The sequence below is a fragment of the Vespula vulgaris genome, chromosome 1 (genome assembly GCF_905475345.1).
Source record: "Vespula vulgaris chromosome 1, iyVesVulg1.1, whole genome shotgun sequence".
Lineage (NCBI taxonomy): Eukaryota > Metazoa > Arthropoda > Insecta > Hymenoptera > Vespidae > Vespula > Vespula vulgaris.
This window is the reverse complement of record NC_066586.1, coordinates 4,835,723-4,856,527: the sequence shown is the minus strand read 5'-3', so window position 1 is coordinate 4,856,527 and position 20,805 is coordinate 4,835,723. Positions and strand designations below refer to the sequence as shown.

The 20,805-nt window shown below is 38.6% G+C and overlaps 1 protein-coding gene and 1 long non-coding RNA gene across 2 annotated transcripts in view; one reads left to right on the top strand and one right to left on the bottom strand.

Moving 5' to 3' along the window:
• Positions 1–3,880, bottom strand: part of LOC127071418 (uncharacterized) — a 318,282-nt gene extending 314,402 nt beyond the window's left edge. Inside the window, exon 1 of the mRNA XM_051010676.1 lies at positions 3,206–3,880. The gene's annotated coding sequence lies outside the window, so the exon portion shown is untranslated. The remainder of the gene's footprint in view (positions 1–3,205) is intronic.
• LOC127071582 (uncharacterized) overlaps positions 1–20,805 on the top strand; it is a 101,237-nt gene that overhangs the window by 72,469 nt on the left and 7,963 nt on the right. The window lies entirely within an intron of this gene.

Genomic DNA, 20,805 nt, shown 5'->3' with positions numbered 1-20,805 from the left:
CTTATTTCAGCTTTTCTTACACTCAACCTCAGATACTTGAGAAAATAAGAACGTAGGAGAGTGGCACGAGAGCGCAGGGAAATCGAGAGGAGCAGGCACCTCTTCTCTTAAAAATTTTCTCAGTGCAAATTTATACGTTTTATGCTATCTGCAAAATCTCTCGCGATTTAAACGTACAATCGCAGAAATATTTTTCATTCTATATTCAAATGAACGAAAGAACGTGTAATAAGAAGATTTGGAAATTTTTTTAAATGCCGATCATTTTATTTCAGAATAAATTTCAAACTACGAGAGATCGTTTGGGTATCGAAGACTATTGAATTTCAAATAGACTATCAAAATAAATAGTTCTTCTTAAGCAGCTTTCTCTCGAGCACGTATCCTTCGAATACGACGTCATAGGTGAGAACTCTGAGAGATACCTACTATGTTCTTACCATCGAGTCGATAGTGCTACGTGTAGCAAAAGAGCGATATGTTCTTGATCCTCTTGTTACAGCTAGCATGAAATTTACCAACCACCTGTAATGGTGGTAAACCGTAAGAGCCGCAGATACATATGTGCGATCACGATATTACGCGAGTAAACAACTTAGCTTTTCGTCCTCGTATGTTGTATCTATGTATATAACCAAGCCAAACAAGAATTTGTGTCAACATTCTATATAATAGTTATTGTTCATGAAAAATTCATTGAGAATTCAAGATAAAGGTGGTAATTCTCTATCGAATAACAATTTGCATCGTAATACCGAATGATTTTCAACGTCGGTCTTGCTCTTTTGCTTCTACATGATATTTACATGATTCACATCGTAATTCGCGCTCTACCTGCAAATGGCAGCTCCTAGGAACTTACTGACGTAAACTTCCAATATGGTCCGTCTGTCAAACCGCAAAGTCGCCTAGAGGCTACAGCGCGTCGAGCTCCAATTATGGGTAATCAATTTCGTCGACTACATCTTCGAGCGTGATCGGTTTTAATTAGAGCCACGGATGTTCCTTTCCGTCGTTGGTTAACGCCGATACGGCCAAACCGATGACCTTGTGACCCCACCCATTCGTAATACTCTCTTAAATAATGTTCCTCGAAGAAAATCTACCAAATCAATTTAATCATATCCCTTGATATAATGAAATATCCATAACGAAATTTATTATTATCTCGTATTTACTAGCACTTCTCCTCGAGATCTCAAAGAACAATATATCTTCGATATACCTATTCGCTTCTCCCATCTAATATATTAATTTAGTACAAAGTATTAAATTAAATTAAATTTTATTAAAGTTTATCTAGCATACCATGATGCTAGGTAAAAAAAATAGCATCGCACATAATGTTGCTCTTTGCAAATATTTTATTTCGTTATCTGTGTCATCCGTAATGTGGTTTATTTTTTTATACGTCAACGAATACCGAAATTATTCGTAAAGAAGAATGAGATCGCTGTCTTCGCAAAAACGCGTGGTATTTATTCGAGTCGTCTATTAGATTTTTTGTGTCGTTTAATAATGTTACTTTGTTAAGAATATCTGTTGTAAAGTAATTTAATATATATAAATATTTAGTTTCGATCTCATCCGTATAAAAGAACCAATGTTCCATTAAGCAATAACGCTGCGTGATTATCACTATGATTTTTTTTCTTTTTATTATGATGAAAATTTGTCGCTCTTCGTCCCTATGATATATCATATAATATATGCTACAATACGAGGGAATTAAATTAATCCAGATTATTTTTCAATAAAAGGAACACAAAACCTTCAAATTCGAATTTCTATAAATATGAGATATTAACAGAATATTAAATCGGTTTGTCTTTATATTTTACATCGAGTAACAGTGAACGAAACTGATACTATTCGGAGTTTTCAACACCGACGTTTAATTCACTAAACGCGTCGGTGCTCTTGAAAGTAAATTTGCTGTTCGTGTAAAAACGAGATTTTTCATGCTAATTAGCTTAATGTATAAAATTATGATTAAATGTTACGTAAACAGACTTATTTGCCGTTGAAGTAAATCGTGAAAATAAGTTTGAATCGGTCCCACGAACGAGAAGAAGAAAGAAACTTAAATCGATGAATCGTTTCTATTCGATATGATCGAGGAAGAAAATATATGGTCGGTTTATCGAGCGAGATTTTAAAGATTAAAGATGACCTCCCGACATTTTTACAATAAGGATACGACCTTCTATCATGGTTGAAATGTATTAAAGCACGACTTTTGAAAAGGATGCACGATACAGTAAACTTGTCCGTAACGTCGATAACTCGACGATCAAAGGAGTCTTCTTATCGTTTCGACGTTCAATCTCGATGATTAGTTCGCGGTTTGAACGTTTAACCCTTAAACTCTCTTCCATTGGCTGACTTCGTCGTGCAATGAGCTTTAAATTCGACAAGTTCTCCAACCGAGTTTCTAGAAAGCGACGTTGATCCATCGCATGAAACCCGATAGTCTCGTCATCCTCGCGAGCAAAGTTAAAACTTCGGGGCTCCTCTTTAAGGTGTTCGAAGCGAATTAAAAGTTGTGTACCTAATGATTAAATGTTTTACGAAGAAGAGACGTTAAAGGAAACGTTTATGAAATATTCCAGAAACAGGGCGTGACAGAATAACGATGTTAACACATTGACCCAATAATACATAAGATTATTAAGTACACATGGAGAACTAACAAACTTTTAGACAGATTCATGGTAACTTGTCAGCTATCACAAAATTTAATATCACCCGAGGATATTACTCTCTACGTTAGACTTTTAATGCAATATTTAAGTACACTCGTCGTAGTAATCTATGCAGGTTGATTATCCAATTAAAATGTTATACTCTATTAATCGAGTAACTCTACCTAGTACCGAAAAATGACGTATAAGAGATCCTTTTATAATTTCACATTTCTTATTTTAACGCAATAAAGATTACTCTCCACGCGATCGTATCGCGAAAATGTCGACGAGCCAAGAAAGTTGAAATTTTTCGAAAGAATTGCGAGATGTTCTCGCATTCTCAAGGAAACTACGTTCGTGCGTTTCCTACGGAATATACCGGATCGATTCGAAATGCTAAGGGCTGATTCACGTGTTCGTCCTAGCAACGTAGGGCGGGAATCCACGTTTCAAATCGTACGATACGATTGAAAAGCTAACGATCACTTCAACTTATTTCCTTTTTTGAATGTGCATACCTCGTAACTTCGAATCTGTGAAAAAGCTTCGTGTATACACTTTAGATCGAAGCACTTCACTGACAAGCCGTTGAATTACTTTTTCCTTTTCTTTTTTCTCTTTTCTCTTTCCTTTTTTCAAACTTCCACCATCTCCTCCTTGCGTTTATTCAACACAAATCACAATTTCGAGCTTCTCACGATTTACGATACGATCGGTCGGAACACTTGAAAAAAGATATTTTTTTACGCTTCTCGGAGAAATCTCACAAGACACTTCTCGAGCAAAACGCAGTAATCACCAAATGTCGATTTTTCTGGTAAGGCGGTCGTAAGATTTATCACTAAAAACGACGAAAATCCAATCCGATGGTTCCTCTTCGACGGCACGTGATCTTGTTCGTTCGACGAGCTCTCCTCGGCAGCGTCCAGACATGGGAAAGACACTAAAGTCCAGAAACACCGATCCCACCTCGCACGCCCAAGCGAGACACACTTTGAGCCGAGGTCGCTTGGCCAACACCCCCTTCGACCCCCCGTTTAAGCCCCACTCCAAAGAGATCCACTCGGAAGATCCGCGCCTCTAGCAACACCCCTCGCGAGACGGCGAAGGCTCCGAGCGTATCTAACCTCGAATTTCGTTAGGACGCATTCCAGCGCGTTGCATAGTGCCACACGAGCAAGCCAGACTCGAGGAACCACCACCACAACCGCCACCGTCACCGCTACTAGCACCACCGTCACTAGTACTACTACCACCACCACCACCACCACCACCACGAGCACTACTACCACGTGAACGAACCTTCCTCAAGAGTCACGTGCACGTTCGCGCATGTTGCTCCATTCTCTCTTCTTCTTCCCTTCGTTCATCTTCGAGAACGTAGCGTATTCACGGAGTCTTCACGGAGAGGATCCCTTTCGATCAGAACAAAACGACCGAACGAACGCGTTACATCGAGCCTTTAGCGTTCGACGCGTAAACGAACAACGAACGTTTTATTTTCTCTCCGTTCAAGTAGACCGATAAAAGAGAACGAGAAAGATAGATGGAGACAGAACGAGAGCAAAATAGAGAGAGAAAGAAAGAGAAAACGTGCGGGGGAGATAGAAACAGCAAGATAGAAAAGAGAGAAAGGGAGAGAATGAGATTCGGCGGCAGCGTCGCTCGCTCCGGAACGAACGACGCCCTGTTGTCGTCGCGGCACGGGGTGAACGCACGACTTTGCGGACGGCGATCCGCGCCCTCCACCACCCAGAAACTACCTTCCACCACCGCCGACGCCCCCAGCATTCCTACCGAGCCTCCACCACCCACGCTGCTACTTCCCCTAACTTACCCTTCCTTCTATACGCCCCGTATCTCGCTACCCCTAACGCTTTTGCCCCTCCATTCGACACCGACGACCCTCCGACTCTCCGTCCAACCGTTGGACTCTCTCGTCTTCGTGTGAGTAACGTTCGGTTAGGTTGCTTTAAAGTCGAACCTTTCGACGAGGCAACGTTAACGTTGTTCCTTTTCGAACAATTTGCAAGATATAGATATATAGATATTTACACGCGCGTCTGTTATACAAACAATTTTCAGAATACTGAATATAGTTTGTTTTTCTTAAGAAAATCTCCTAAATACTTTGTCCTATCCAATCGGTATCTCAATCGAACGTCAGTTTCCTTAGTTGTGTCGGTATAATACGGAAACTACTACTAGCCTCCTTTCGTACGCAAGTAGGGGGAGACACCGATCGAGTGCGCGCACAGACGTCGTTGATCTCCACCGAGGAGATCGAAGCACGTACGTCAGAATCATTTCCATAGAGCTCTCCAAGACGAACTTAACTTGCTGTTGTCACGGATAAAAAAGCATAATCCGGATATCTGTCTTATGACATTGTACAAACGTCATGTGTATTTAAAAAAGAAAAAACAAACAGAAGAAAAGAAAGAAATGACCGACGAAGAAATTCGGCTGACGAATGATAACACGATCTACTTCGTTATCTTTTTACCCTAAGCTAACGTTCACTAAACAGCTAAACGAAGTTGACGCAGGACGATTTTCCAAGCAGTGGTTCTCCATCCGTTCGTTCTCTCTTTTTTTCAGTCGAGAGGTCGACGGGTGACGAGTCGGAGGATTTTAGAGGCATCAGGCGTTCTCTCACGAGGCCTGTGTTTACGAGGGGGAGTCGCGACGCAAACGCCACCATCGAGCCAGTGGCTACGACTGGAACTTTCAGCGTCGATCGAATTCCTAATTCGGCGGGAGGGGAGGGCAAGGGACGCAGGACGTTCGGGGTTGCGCTTCGGAAGCGCACCCTTCGCGACATCTAAGCCATCGTGAGGCTTCGACGACGGAGTTCCTGCCGAAACTCTGATCCTCTTTTTACCGTATGAACTTCTTTAAACAACATTACTTTCTTCCTTTTTTCCTTTCTTCTTTCTTTTTTTTTTCTTTTTTTTTCTTTTTCTACTAAAATTTTAACGGATTCCCACTCGACGTTTATTAACAATCGCCTTTTTCGTTATACGAGATGAACCGAAAGTTCCTAGACTTGCCGCTTTAAAATCTGAAAAGAATATTAATCTAAAAAGTCTCGAAAGGGAGGGAGTAATTGATTTTTAAAAATCACCTAGAAACTTTTGTCCAGTCCTGTACTGGATGTTTTATTGCTTCAAGAGAATAGGAATCGTTCGAGCTGAGGAGATTTTTGCTTTACAACATAGGATATTACATTTAATTGCTGAAAAAAGAAGAAGAAAAAGAAGAAGAAAAAGAAAATAGAAATATATATTTGTCAAATAACAAAACCTCGCCGAGCGTGAAACGTTCTGGTCGTATTGCTAGAGAATCTGAGAGTTGAGAAAAGAGAAGAGAGAAAGAGATAGAGAGAACGAAGGCAAATTGGTAGAGTTAATGAAAAGGGGACACGGTAGTTCGTGGCAGAGTGAATCAAGCTTTGGGATTGCGTTTCCATTTGTTTATTTTCTCTGCCCATCTCTCTCTTTCATTTCTCGATTCTAGTTTTCTCTACCAATAAGTGAGAGAAAGAGAGAAAGAGATAGAGAAAAAGATAAAGAAAAAGAAGAGAAGCGTATATGCCAGTAGAACAGGTCGCTGCTCTGCCAGACGAACCTGGACTGTGTCCACACCGTTCCGTAACGATCATAAAAAGCGTATCGTGTTTGCTTGGCAACTCGTACGAACGTGAGAAAAAGCCTCAAATTCCCGGTTCATTGCCACTCGGGAGCGATCGACGCTAGTGCCAAGTTTCAAATGTCCGGTGCACATAACCAGCCCATGTCATTGGAAGTACATACATACCGATTTCTTGCGAACACGGTGCGAGGAATAATGAAAAATAAAATAACCAGAAAAAAAATAGAAAATAAAAAGAAATAAATTCCTGGATCTTTTTCAGAGAAACACGAATAACGAGGTGGCTTAAAATAAAAATTCAATTTCATATTCCGTACATTTTATCCGCTTAAAACAGCAAAGTAATAACGTATATTCAGCAATGAAATAGTTATAATCCTTATGTTAAATACTAAAAAATATTTTTCTCGATTGAATTATTAAAAATATTTTCTCATTACGTTAAAATCACGGTTTTGTTTTTACTTTGTATACACGTATCATCATCAGGAAAATATTTTATCGGATTATCTTGAAAATTGTATCTCGGAGTATCGGCTTCGTAATGGTTCGTAAGATGCAGCTCGCGTGTTTCTCGTACATTCTATTTCGACGTAGGAACCGCCTTACACGCTCTGGGGTCAGAACAGCTTTATCGTAACGGTGAAATCGAGATGGGGTGTAGTTAGCGTGTACGGTAAATTCGTAAAGCAGACAAGAGAAGAGGAACGAAAAAAAAACAAAGAAGAAAAGAAAAAGAACAGAAAGAGAAGATGGAGATAGAGAGAGAAAGAGAGAAAAAGATAGAGAGAGAGAGAGAGAGAGAGAGAAAGATAGAGAGAGAGACAAAGTGTAGGAGGGGAACGAGAAGGACACTCGAATCCAGGCAGCAAAGCCGTTGGATGGGGGTCATTGGCGCTTTGCACGACCGGAGGGGTTGGACTATCCGAGGTCTCTTTACGGGGACGCGGAAATGCAAGCTCAGGCTTAAGTAAAACAACGAGAAGTAAGGTCTAGGGCAAGTTGATACGTGCGCTCAAACCATACACCTCGGCCAAGCTTGAAACTCTCTTAGCCCTTTTACCTTCGACTCGTGAGAACCGCACTTGAGAGCGATGCAGCAACCCGTGGAAGTTGTTAATCGAGAATCACCAAACCCTCGCATAGAACGTTTCTATCGTCCATCGTTCTCAGCTATTTTCGAAGCGGAAGAAAACTTTGTTTATTGCGTTAAGGAAAATGAACAAATTCTTATCGTTCTCGTTAATCGATAATTACGAAAAACGTGTTATTTATTGCTATTAATAAAAGGATCGATTGAAATATAGTAAATTCTAAGAGAGCTAATCGATAATAATGATATTAAAAATTGTATTAGATAATGTATGTTAAATGAAGAAAAAAGCAAATAATCGTTCCTGGATTATTATCGATCGATATAAAAAGAATTTCTAGGAAATGATTTTATCTGTACTTGTAAAATTTCGATCTCGGTTAAGTTAAGAAAATGAGTATTATTTCAGTTCGTTGAGTTTATCGTTGATCTTCTTGGATTTCTTTTCGAATCTTCGTTTTCGTTTAGCATCGAAAATCCTTGATGGTATCGATATTTTTTAAATCAAATACTACCGTCGAGTACTAATGCGCCCGAGTTACAACGTCTAGAGAAATGAAATAAAGCTTTCGGAGAGCATCGCGATCGATAGATTTCCTTCGATCGCAGGAGATAGCTCGAGCAAAGCGTTCTATTATATCGACGGACGTTTTTGTTTGTGCCAATAGAATCCCCATCGCATCGAGTATTCTATGCATATGAAACGCGTCGATCCAACAAAATGCAAACTAACTTCGCGATCGTTTGGTGACATTAAGTATGCCCTTTCACAGACGATATATCTAGGTTGATATGTTATATAGAAATATAGCGATAGGAATTACGTAAAAGTCGATAGTTGAAAAACTATTCACTCTGAAATGACACATCTTGTGCAGGCGACTGAAATCTTGATAAATCCAATCTTTTGGCGAATCAAAGTTCGTAAGAGATTCGAAGGATATTAAACCGTTATAGTCGTGGATATTAATTCAAGACCTTATCGTCGAGCTATAGGTCGAGCTCTGGCATTGGCTGTTCCCTTAAAGAAATATCTTTGAAGATCCTCATAAGAAGAAACTCAAGAAAATCCCGGTGTAACTAAGAGAAATCCTTTGGCAAGGTATAACTATTCTCGGATGCGGAAAACTCGTTAGGACAGGAAACATGTTCGCATTTCGCAGGCTTACCAGAGCGAACTTACAGTCGAAAATCCAACGAGCACGTTGCAAAAACAATTTCTCGAGCGAATTGACGTGAACGGTAGCAGGTATTCGTTTTATGGAAAAACTGCAAAGTGGTTTCTTTAAACAGTCGCACAAAAGGAACAGGCGATACTGAATTTCTAGAAATCCGACTGGATAACTGGATCTCGCTAACCTTTTCGAAAGAGTACGATTGTAATTTTAATCTTTTTCGCACGGTCATTTGAGTAAATGCATATCGCTTGTCGTTAGCTTGTCGTTATCGTATAAACTGAATGAACTCAAGGTGATTTCATTTTTATCGAGAAAGACGATAACAACCGATAGTTACAAAACGAAAGACAACGGTTCGCGTGATAATCGAAATTCCATCGTATCGATGATCTTCGATATAGCAATGAAACGATTCACAGAGAAGAAAGAAAAGACGATAGAAAATTTTCGATATTTTCAAGAACGTTTTACTCGAGACTTTGGACATTAATCACGATGTTCTCAGTTTCACTTAAAGCATGCGATAACAAAAGGATAAAGTTCTCAATCCCGAGAAACTTATCCGTACGATTGAATCGTACGCCCTCCTTTTTCAAAGGACCATAGTCAAAGATGATTTACGATTTAAAAGCAGCAACGAAGAAGTCATAGAAGTAAAGACTTAGAAGAAAGTTGGTTCGGAACGATCATAGAGAATGTTAGAGGAAACGTACGATTTTCTTAATGGGAATTGGTTGAGACGTACCATGGTTAAAGTAGAGAAAGAAGAAGAAGAAGAAAAAGGAAGAGTGTGTTTATCCTTTTGCCTTCCTTGATGAAGATGTCCTTAGTCGTTCCACCTTTAGCTTGTTCTTCGCGTTTAAGCTTTTTCTATGCCATGACTATTCAAGATAATTCCTCGAAAATCCATTTTTCAATAAATTTCTCATAAAATAAATGACGAAAACCCGATCCTTCGTTCTTCTTTCTCTCATATTTAAAGCGTACGTTCGTACGCTGGATATGTGCGCTATTATAAAGTGCGCATAGCATTATATACAGAAAAACAAGGATAAGAATAACGCGGAAAATAAAAAGAAATTTCTGATAATCACAGCCTACCGAGTTCGAAATAACGTCAACAAAGACTTCTTTAGAAAATTAAAATGTTGAATTGATGGTATTGAATTCGGAATAATAATGAGACAAAATTCGAATAACAAAGTGAAATAGAAGCTAAACATTAATTCCTTTAAATTCAATGAATATGAATTTGAGTGTGAGAAATTGAAAACAAAGGGTAAATTGTCTCTCGATTCTTTCGTTTCACCTTCTTCTCCTTCGCGCTAACGTTGCAACGAGTCAAATCGAAACAGCGAGGAAATTCCTCTTCGCGAGCTGGTAGCAAAACTTTGCCAACGATAAGCGAGCTTTTCGTAATCCTTGAAAGCTCGAACGATTCTGATCGTGGATCGGACGCTCGGTTAAAACAGAAGGAACGGTTTGATTGCTTTCGACAAAGATGTCTCTTTTAACTAAAGTAACTCGTTTGAATTGTGTAATCCGTTCGACCTATCGGAAGACGTTTTCGCCAAGTAAAATAGTCGAGCGAGTGCAAGAGCCATCGTATTCGAACATCGGCGATATTCTTATTCGAAGAACGTTTACAGGTAGGAGAATATTCTAACGCTGGGAAGCGAGTTATCGTGAAATCAATACGCACCGTTGAGCACATTCTCCCTCAATGAGCACGCGCGCGCTCGATAGAAAGAGCGAGTGAAAGAGAGAAAGAGAGAGAGAGAGAGAGACAGAGAGAGAGAGAGAGAAAGAGAGAAAGAAAGAGGAAGAGAGAAAGAGAAAGAGAAAGAGAGATAGAACGAGAGAGGGTGGCAAAAGGGGAGAAAGACAGCCTACTTGAGACTGTGTTTCTCCTTCCGTGCACGCGCAGCCACGCATAAACGCACATGAATGGGTCCTCAAGGAGAAGCGCCCGCTCACATGTACGCGAGCGAAAGGTCTATCGCTCTAGAAAAAATCCACCGATATAACTCGCACACCCAAGGAGACCTCCTCCCCACTTCATTCTCCTCCGCTTCCCCTTTTTTATGCGTGCACTCTACGACAATCTCGTTCTCTCTCTTTTTCTCTTTTTCTCACACACGCACATATACCTGCTTCTCACCCTCTTTTCTCTCTCTCTCTCTCTCTCTCTCTCTCTCTCTCTCTTTTCTACGTTTCTTCTTTTTCCATCGTCTTTCTCTTTGTTCATTCCCTCCGGGGACTTACTAAATATGCACCCGTCTGCCAACCTCGTAAACTTGTCCGCCCTCTCGCGCGGTCAACCTTCTTTCCCTCCCGGCACAAATCGCCACCGGTTGGTTTCTCTCTGGCCCTTCTAGAAGAACAAGAGAAAGAGAGAGAGAGAGAGAGAGAGAGAGAGAGGGAGTATGTGTCTGTATATATTTGTAGGAAATAGTATAGCAACTACGCTATGTTGCTTGTACTCTTCCTGTTCGATAACGTTTAGAACGCAGGAGAACGATAGAAAGAGAACGAAGGAGGACAAGAAAAAAAATAAAAAAGAAAAAGGATAGAGGATGGAACGTAAGTCGCATTTTCTCATTATATTTTTCCCGAAGGGATCTTGTCCCTAAAAAATATGCCGACGCGCGATATAATATAATTTCGAGTTAATAATCTCGGGTACGCGCTGAGAACGTAATAACGTTTTATATACACCAAGAAATATCGAAGGATTTACGATAGATATTATTATACGCTAAGCCGGTATATCTACGCGTTACACCGTAAGATATAAAATAGATTGAAGAATTTGATATTTATTTTTTAATGAAACTTTTCCACGTCAAATTATCTTCCATGTCGATCTGATAAAAATGATATGATTGACTTTAGTTAGGTTCGAACAGTGTCGAAGTTGATTTTATCGCGTAATCTACGATACCTTTTAAAATTTTTTCGTTGGTTTACGTGAAACGTGGAAATAAAATGGACTTGTAGATTCGAAAACTCTCGGAAATAAATTGCAACGACAGCTGTCAGTAGCCGAGGCTCCTATCGATCGACGTATCGATAAGTGGTAAAGTCGGTTATTGGTCGGACTATCCAAGAGACTAAAGAAATACCGTAAGTTTCATCGGTTGAGTGGTATGATGAATCAAGGTGTACTAGGCGTACGACGTACGAAAAATTTCTACTTTTATTCGTAAATGTTCGTGTATCGTTAATGTACGTCTCTCGGACAGTTATCACACAAACTGCTTACGAATAAACACATCCAAATTGCATATCGTTCAACCTCATAATATTTATTTTACGAACTTGTACGTGTTAACGTCGAAAGGAAGTAATGCGTAATGTGCGAGATTTCGTATACCAACGTATACTGCGTATAATTTAATATGCAAACTCACGAAAACTGTACGCTTGTTTTCAACCCTCTGACTATCCTTTTAATTGTATCTTCATTTAGTAGTTTTCGCTACATATGATAACAGTTGCAATAGAAGAGAAAACGTTTTCTCTTGGTACACTCGAATCTCTTACAAAGTCTGTTTTTTCTTTACCATCTCTTGGACCGAATACTTTTTAAATACATTTCTACATATGTACGTAGAAATTCTTTCAAAAAAGAAACGACATACTAAAATTCGTAAGCATTTAAACGAAACGTTTATACTTTCTCCACCAAGCTTTTCCCTTCGGTGAGTGAGCGCACGCGAAAACTAGATAAAAATGGAAGTAATGGAGAAAGGGAAATAAGATAGGAGGTGAGGGAAAGGATGGAAGAAAGAAAGAAAAAGAAAAGTATATAATAGCGTTCGAAAAATATAATAGCTAGGAATTCACAAACATCTAGATACGCGGATTCTATCGAATTTTCTTTATATCGAACGCACACTCGTCCGCAAGATATCTCCAACTTTTCTCCTGTGAATCCTGCTTTAAGCGTTTCTTTTTTTCTTTCCTCTTTCCTCCTTTTACAACGAGGTAAAGTTCGATGAAATTAGAAATTCAACGATGGCAAAATGTAACAGTTCTTGCCATTAAACACAAATTTACATTCTTTCGATTAATACATAGGGTTTTATTTTATAATAATAAAAAATGAGGCATAACAAACAATATCAAAGATGTATTTCAATGGAAACAAACTTTTGTGTTTGACCCTGTTCTACTAAGAACTTTTAGAAAGAGGTGGAGTTACAATTAACAAAGCTATGGTAAGAAAAGATTTCTTGGGTTGGGAGGATCCGTTAGACGTAGATCCACGTAGAAATGAGAAGAAAAGAAAAGGAGAATGGAAGAGAGAAAGAAAAATAAAAAGAAAGTAAGGACGAAAGAGAACTGTGGAGCAAGGAGATCGCTGGAAGAAAGATAAGAAAAGAAAAGAGAGAGAGAGAGAGAGAAAGGGTAGAGAAAGGAGACGGAGAATACGTTGGGAAAAGGACTCAAACGACAAGACAAGTGCCATCCGACAAAGCGCCTGGAGGTAGTCGTTCTATAAAGGGAGGGGGTGCTTGCGTACGACTCATTTTCGGAAGTGGTTCATTTTTTATTATTTGCTGTGTCAGTATCTTTTCTCTTTCTCTCTCTCTCTCTCTATCTCTGTCTACTTCTCTCTCTATTTCTCCATCCCTCTTTCTCTTTCTCTCTCAATTCTCTAGACGAGCTCTTTTTGCGTGTCGCACAATGCCAGGAGGAGATGGAAGAACGCGCAGAAGGTGGGTAGAAGGGAAAAAGGGAAAGTGGTATGGAACTTACCCTCACGGTTTCTCTCCTTCCTCCAAAGGAACGAAAGAGGCCTCTGGAGAAGAGCACGCGTGCTACCGGTACACTCTCCGCCCTTTAACGTCAGAGTACGTGCCGCTCCAAGAGCATAGTATACTATCGACCTATGTATTACATTTCATCGAACTCCTTCGAATCTTTCGTTCGGTCTTTTAAAATTTTATTTTGTAAAAAAAAAAAGAAGAAAAGAAAAACCGGAGATTCTTTTAAATAATGTGAATTAAGGAAGCGAGAATATCATGTAATAATTTTATTTAAATGAATCTCTCTGTCGAATCGAAGAAAATCGAAAAAAAACGCATTTAACGAACGTTCCTCGTTCAACCCGAAATAGTTCGTTAATATATAATAAACTGGGAATATTGCGATCGATAACACGAACATGTCCGATTAAAATTCAAACGGCTCTCGATGAACCGGGGGAGAAAGGTTATAAAAAATTTTTCACTCGTACGAACACATTCATCGACTAAACCGAGAGAGAAGAGAATTTTGATTACTACGTTGACGTTGTTTAGCGAAACCGTTCGTTTGTCATTCGAAAAGAAATTCGAAAGAAAACTTCTCTGAAAATTTTTTTCAACGGAATTCTTCAAAGGAGGATGAAAAAGTAGAGGAAACGATGTGACGATGGGACTATATATGCTAGTGGTTACAAAGCGTTGAACGTTCGCGAGAACGGCTCATAAGCTTAGCTTTGTTTACCGTTAATACTCTTTTGCGGATTTAATTAGTAGTTAGTTAGTGGTCCTTTATATCCGCTCAAAGGTGAACTTGCGCGCCGTTCGCTTTGTTAACGTGTATTGTTTAATTTATTATTAAAAGCGAATAATATTGTTTGATAAATTAATATAATAAATAATTCAGGATTTGTTCAAGAAACATTACGAAGAGAGCTAGCTCTTGATCCATGAATCCTAAAAAGAGAGCTCGTTAAATTATTAAATTAATAATCATTCGTTCCTCCCCATTGTAGGATTATCATTAAAAATGAGCGTCAAAGATCTTTACCAATTTTACACTTTCCTCCCTGAATATTCTCTTATAAATCTTCTTATATAATTATAATATAATTACTTATCTATTTAAAAATTCGAAAAGCGACGGATGTTCCTGATCAAGGAACACACGTTTTCTTCATCATCTCTACTTCTCTCTCTTTTCTCTCCTCTTTTTTCTCTATCGCCGCGATGCAATCAGTGTCGCTATTCCGTACTACGGAAAATTTTTCATTTTCACGGCGACTCGAGTGATTAATTGCTATTTTAGTTCACTTAAGAAATAGTTGAGCTCACTCGAAAAGGACACTCAAAGGAAATTAACGAGATAGGAGAGAAAGTAATCTAGCTCGAATTAATCGTTAAACGAACGTCAGATTTCTATGTTCGGTAGATCGTTCGTTATAAGATAATGAAATGATATTCTTTAAAGAATATGTTCCATAAGACGATATAACGTTTTTCTTTTAGATCCAACGAATTCCATCTATTTTCCATCGTACGCAACACGCAAAGCTAAATATTGTAATATCTCTACCCTTTGTAGTACCTACCAACTAAAATGTCTAATTTCATTAATGTATGTATAATAGATCGCTTAGTAAACTTCAATTATCTCGTGGTCGAATCAAATATACTTATGGTTAGTTTGGTCTTAGATACTCGTTTTAAATTTAAGACACCACCATAGTGTTGTATCAATGATTACAAAAAACTTGGACGAATTCTCACCCATATGTCTATATACCATTCGAAATAACGAAAAAGATACCATCAACGAGTAGGAATTCTCACGAGGATATCATTATCGTAATAACGACAGTTGCCATCAACGAATTTTTCCTCGATTCACCTGGTAGGAACGAATTTAAAAGGAAGGGAACACGTTGGGGGTGGTTAATACCCGACACGTTTAAAATATTAATTTTGAGTTAACGATGCTACCACGTGGTAAACGGTGGCGACAGCGGTAGTGAGTTTCATCGCGTAATGTCTCCTAGATCGTACAGTCACGATAACAACGGCATTTTATGCTAGAATTTGTGTTTATAATATGGGTAGAAGCATACTACCGAAGTGGGATTGTAATTCGGAATAATGCAAATCGCTTTGCGAGCTACGTTGTAGGTATGTACCTACAAACTCACAGCACATGCAGGTACCTATACGTCGTTTGTCCCCATGATGTTCGTATGTGAGTATATGTAGATATGCACATGAAGCTAAATACGTATAGTTACGTATATTTCTCTTTACGTATGCGTACCAATGGCTCGAAGCATTTCGAAGTGCACGCTCGATACTGGGAGCCGAATATAAAGCCTCTTCAACAGTTTATTGGTTTATCGGGAAATTGAAATTCCTTTCGCTCAATGCGCACAGATTTTTGTTTACATCGATTACCTTTCTTCCTTTCGCGCGGTTAATCGTTATCATATCGCTACGATACAGTCGCTTAAAATTACAATCTATCAAAAGCATTACGATCTACAGGCACCAGAGCCAGTTATTTTATAATAGGTAATGCAGCTACATAAGTATAACAATTAACAATGATTTTACCAAGGAACATTGATGTACCTTATAATCTTGTAATCCAAAATCCAAAGCAAAATACTAATGACGTTGAACCTGTCTAACGGAGATCACCGTAGGATCGATTCATATAATTTGGAAAATTATTCCATAATACCAACGTGACGGCACACGATTCGAAGCCGATGATGGGCTCGAACGATAACGAACAAGTTCGATCAACGCCGATGCGTATCCTGCGGCTTTCTATACGTCGAACCGCGTATCTATCCTCCCCTTTACCTCCCCTTTCACCATACTTCGAATCCAATATACGGTATCTCGACCCATAAACTCTGAGCAAAGCGTATGAACCGAGTCTATGCAATTACGGCTGCTCCATCAATGACCAGAAAAAAAAGAAAAATAAAAAGAAAAAAGAAGAATGCAAAAAAAAGAAAACAGAAACGAAAAGAATAACTCTTTTTCTCTATCTTTGCTCTTTGTCTTTGTCTTCCTCGTGAAACTCCTCTCGATAAGAGAACTGGCCGATAACGATGGTCGCATATCGTGACTACTTTTCCTTACTTTATCGTTTCTCTCGATTCATAACTATCCATCAGACCATACTACGCTTTTGCTTCTAGTTTTTTTTTCTGCTTTTTCTCTCATTCTTTTATTTACATTCAGAAAAACAAACGCGAAGTCTTCATGTTTCTGAATCCTTCGGTATAGAAAAATCATGGAAAAGGTATCGAGTATTACATTTTCTTCGATTGCAGAAAATCAATTCTTTTGTATATTTATTATTATTGATATTGAATTGGAATAAATATACAAATACAACATATCTCATTTGTGTTCAATACAAGATTATTAATTAATAATAAAACAAAAGTCGAAAGATCTCGGATGATCTTTGCTCGAATCGATTAAAAAGATTAATTCTAGGTGCAAGAGAATAAGAAATTGCAAAACGAAGTATGATAATTCCAAATTCGGTTGTTATAATTTGAGAAACTCGCTACTTTCCCCTTTGCAGCTAGTTATCCAACCCTCTCTTCCTCCCAATGCAAGGAGTGCAAACTGCCGTACGCGAGATAGCTATGATAAATCATTTCGCTGATAAGCAGACTAGCTCCGTACTCTATGTCATTAGCTTAATATCCAAGCAACGATCGTGTTACGCCTCAAAGGCTCTTCTAAATTACCTCAAAGATGTTTGGTCGCGTGCGATAACTAAAGATTAAAGTTTAACCCTCTGCTACGACATTGGATTATTTTTTACGTTTTTTTACGTTTACTCGGTATATAACAATTCGCGAATATAAATCCGAATGTTTTTATTACATACTCTATCACAAGTCATGTTACTTATTAAAAGTCAGCATTTCAAAGAATTAATTAAGATATATAAAAGTCACGATAAAATCAAATAAATCAATTTGATAGTTCCTTCAATGATTCTAATGAATCATTAATTTTTTAACGCGACTCATCATGGACACTTTTCGGTTTCTCCTGGAGGCTATTTCCTGTTTTTTTTTTTTAAAGTTTTTATATCGTTCGCCTTTGAACATATTTATCCAAGGAAATTAAAAAAAAAAATTCTTAAGCAGCTGTTATTCGTTAATGTCTCGTGATAAAAGGCGGAACGTGTTTTTCGCCATCGATGTTTTGCATCAAAAATATAACGAGAAGATACGAAACTCGTTTGGTGAGAGTGCCAAAATGGAGATGTTGTAGCGATGCTGGAAAAAAAAAAAAAGAAAGAAAGAAACAGAAAGAAAAAGAAAAAAGAAGAAAAGGAGGAAAAGAGAAGAGAAAAAACATCGACGGAAAAATGTGGAATTTCTTTTAGTCGCGGGCAGAACAATGCCTTTATTTCGCATATTCATTAATCTTACGCGATATGTAATATATATAACGCTGAATTTTAATTAAAAATACTTTCCACTTTTAAGAGGTCATTTAGATTCACAACGTGTGAAATATATTCTTTCCCACTTTAACAATGAAACAACATAACAACATAAAACGATATTCCGTAAAATAAAACACGGTTTGAAAGTTTCAACGTGAAAACAGATATAATATAGAATAAACGGTTCATCGGGTCTGGTAACAATTCGAATATCGAGAAAAGAGAAAGAGAAAGAGAAAGAGAAAGAGACAAAGACAGAAAGACAGCGAGACGACTCGCAAGTATCGAATAATTCGTAAAGTTCCGATAATCTTGGCAACCCGAGGCTTTCGATAAGAGTACGTTGCTATCGGAGTTTCCGAATTATTCTCTCACCCTCTCTTTTCGCCATTTTCTCGAACTCAACCCTTTCCCGATCGACAAGCTTCTTCGAGAAAAGGCGGAAAATGATGTCGCGATAAAGCTGTTACTTCTTCCAAACCATTCACTTTCAATTATCCCATGTAAGATTCTACACGAGCTAGAGCACTCACGTGTTTTCCACCGTTAAATTATATTTTCTCACCTATCTGAATCGATTCCTAATTAAATGAAATATGCAGAAAGTGCGTACGTTTAGCGGAAATGGACAACGAAAAACGTTTTATCGGGTTATTCAACGAACTGTCATTTTCCTCGTGGTCTGATTTACGGCTCGACAATGATCGAGCACGATAAAGGTCGTTGCCTTGATATTTCACGTTCATTATTTTTCTCTCGTATTCTGGCTTGATCGCTGGAGTTACATATAAGCGTATATACGTACGCACACATATGCAAGTATACATGCATACACGTTTTCTCTCTTTCTCTCTCTCTCTTTCTCTCTCTTTCTCTTTTTCTCTCTCGTTGATTTAGACTGACGTCCTTCGAGAGTTTAAAGGGTGACTCGATATCGATCGATGAAAATAAAGAGCACTCGTTGGTAGAAATAGTGTGTACGTATGCGAATAGAAGTGGGAAGACGATCGAAAGAAGGGAAATGGAACAATTTGGCCAAGTTCCCTATTGCCGTTCGAATGCGAACGATTTAAACGAGGGCGTATCGTTGGCGAAAATCTCTGAAATGCTTAAATTTCATTCAATCATATGCATAATAGTAAACCACTACGTTAATTTTACGATATCGCATAAGCAATTGAGAAAATTAAACGATCGACATAGTTAGCTTGGATAGAGCTATATATAAAGCGACATATGATCCAGAGCAGGTAATAAATTGTGGAGTTTAATAAAAAAAAAAAGAATATATATATATTCGTCTGTCTATAACGAAAGGGGAAAGTCAGGAATGATCGTTATCATTGTCAAAAATGATGAAAGCCCATTCGATTTTAACGATGACATATGAAATCTGCTGAGTGCCAGAGTTAGAAATCATCTCGGCTTAACGTTGTTACGTACATCGTTAATATTATCGCATATATTTTTTTGTATAACATAGTTACAAAATAGGTTGAACGCAACAACTACTATTACCATTGCTCGTTCGACGAGTTAGCATAACCAATAATTAATTTCACGAGAGTAACGCGTATAATACTGTCGATGAAAAGAAAAGAAAGTTTGGAGGGTAAAGGTCAACGGTCAACAAATATCCATTCTCCATCGCGTAAAACTTCATCCCAAAGTTTTTCATCTCTCAAAGATATCTCCCGTCGATCCTACTTCTTCTTTCATAATTGAATCTCCTTATTACGCGCTCGCCTTCATTGCATGGCGTCGAGGACGAAGAAGCGTTTCATTCTCTCCCTCCCCCTCAATCCCTCTCTCTCTCTCTCTCTCTCTTTCTCTCTTTCCTTCTTACTCTTAACAATAGAGAGAACTTTTGTCTCTGCTACCATTTTCTAACGGCACGTCGGAATAATGTTCCTGACCCTGGGCGGAGCGGAGAAGTCTGTAATTGGACACCACTAATGCATCTCAAGCTCGTAGCCTGAACGTGAAGAGAATCGAAAGAGAGAGAGAAAGATAGAAAGAGAGATAGAGAGAGATAGATAGAGAGAGAGGGAGTGAAAGAGAAAAAGAGAGAAAGTGAGAGAAAAAGGAAAAAAAAAGAGGGAGAACGGATAAAGCTAGAGAGAAAAGTAAGTTGGCAATAAGGGGAAGGATGAAAGAGGATAGCTAGGTTGCGTCGTTATTTAGTTTGATCGTCTGTTCGATCCATTTCTACGCCGGCTGTATCAGCAAAGCAATCCTTTTGTTTTTCTTCTTTGTCTTACTCTCTGTCTATCCATCCATCTATCTTTTTTTTCTTCATCTGCTATTATACACTTCTCGCACCGTCGACTCTTCGATCTCTTCCATATCTCTGGTACTCCCGAGCTTCAGTTTATTGATAGGATAGTACTCACTCTTTTACTCTCTCTCTCTCTCTCTCTCTCTCTCTCTCTCTCTCTCTCTCTCTCTCTCTCTTTCACACTCTCTCTGTCGTTCTCCTTTCTCATTCGATAATCCGATGGTTCTGCCGACGCTTTTGACTTCGTCGCCCTTGCCGAAAGCTTCATATTCTCTCTCTCTCTCTCTCTCTCTCTCTTTCTCTCTTTTTCTTTTTCTCTCTCTTTCTCTATCTCTATCTCTATCTCTATCTCTCTTCTCTCTTCCCCCCTCTCTTACTTTTACCTTTTACTTGATTTGAAGATTCTAAGCACGAGATAGAGTCACCGTCTTTCGATTGCTTCTAGTTCTCGAAACGTTACTCCCTTCATTGACGGCGTACGATAATCCAACTGAACTTTCATTTACTGAAAATGGCGAAGAAGTTCTGACCTTTTCTCCATAGAAAAGAGAAGAAATTGAATCTATTACGTTCAGACTACGAGAAAGGGAACGAGAGAGAGAGAGAGAGAGAGAAACAGGGAGAGAGAGAATATAAAAACGATGAATCTGTCTCGTTTTCAACATATAACCAAGCTCCAGTTCGTTT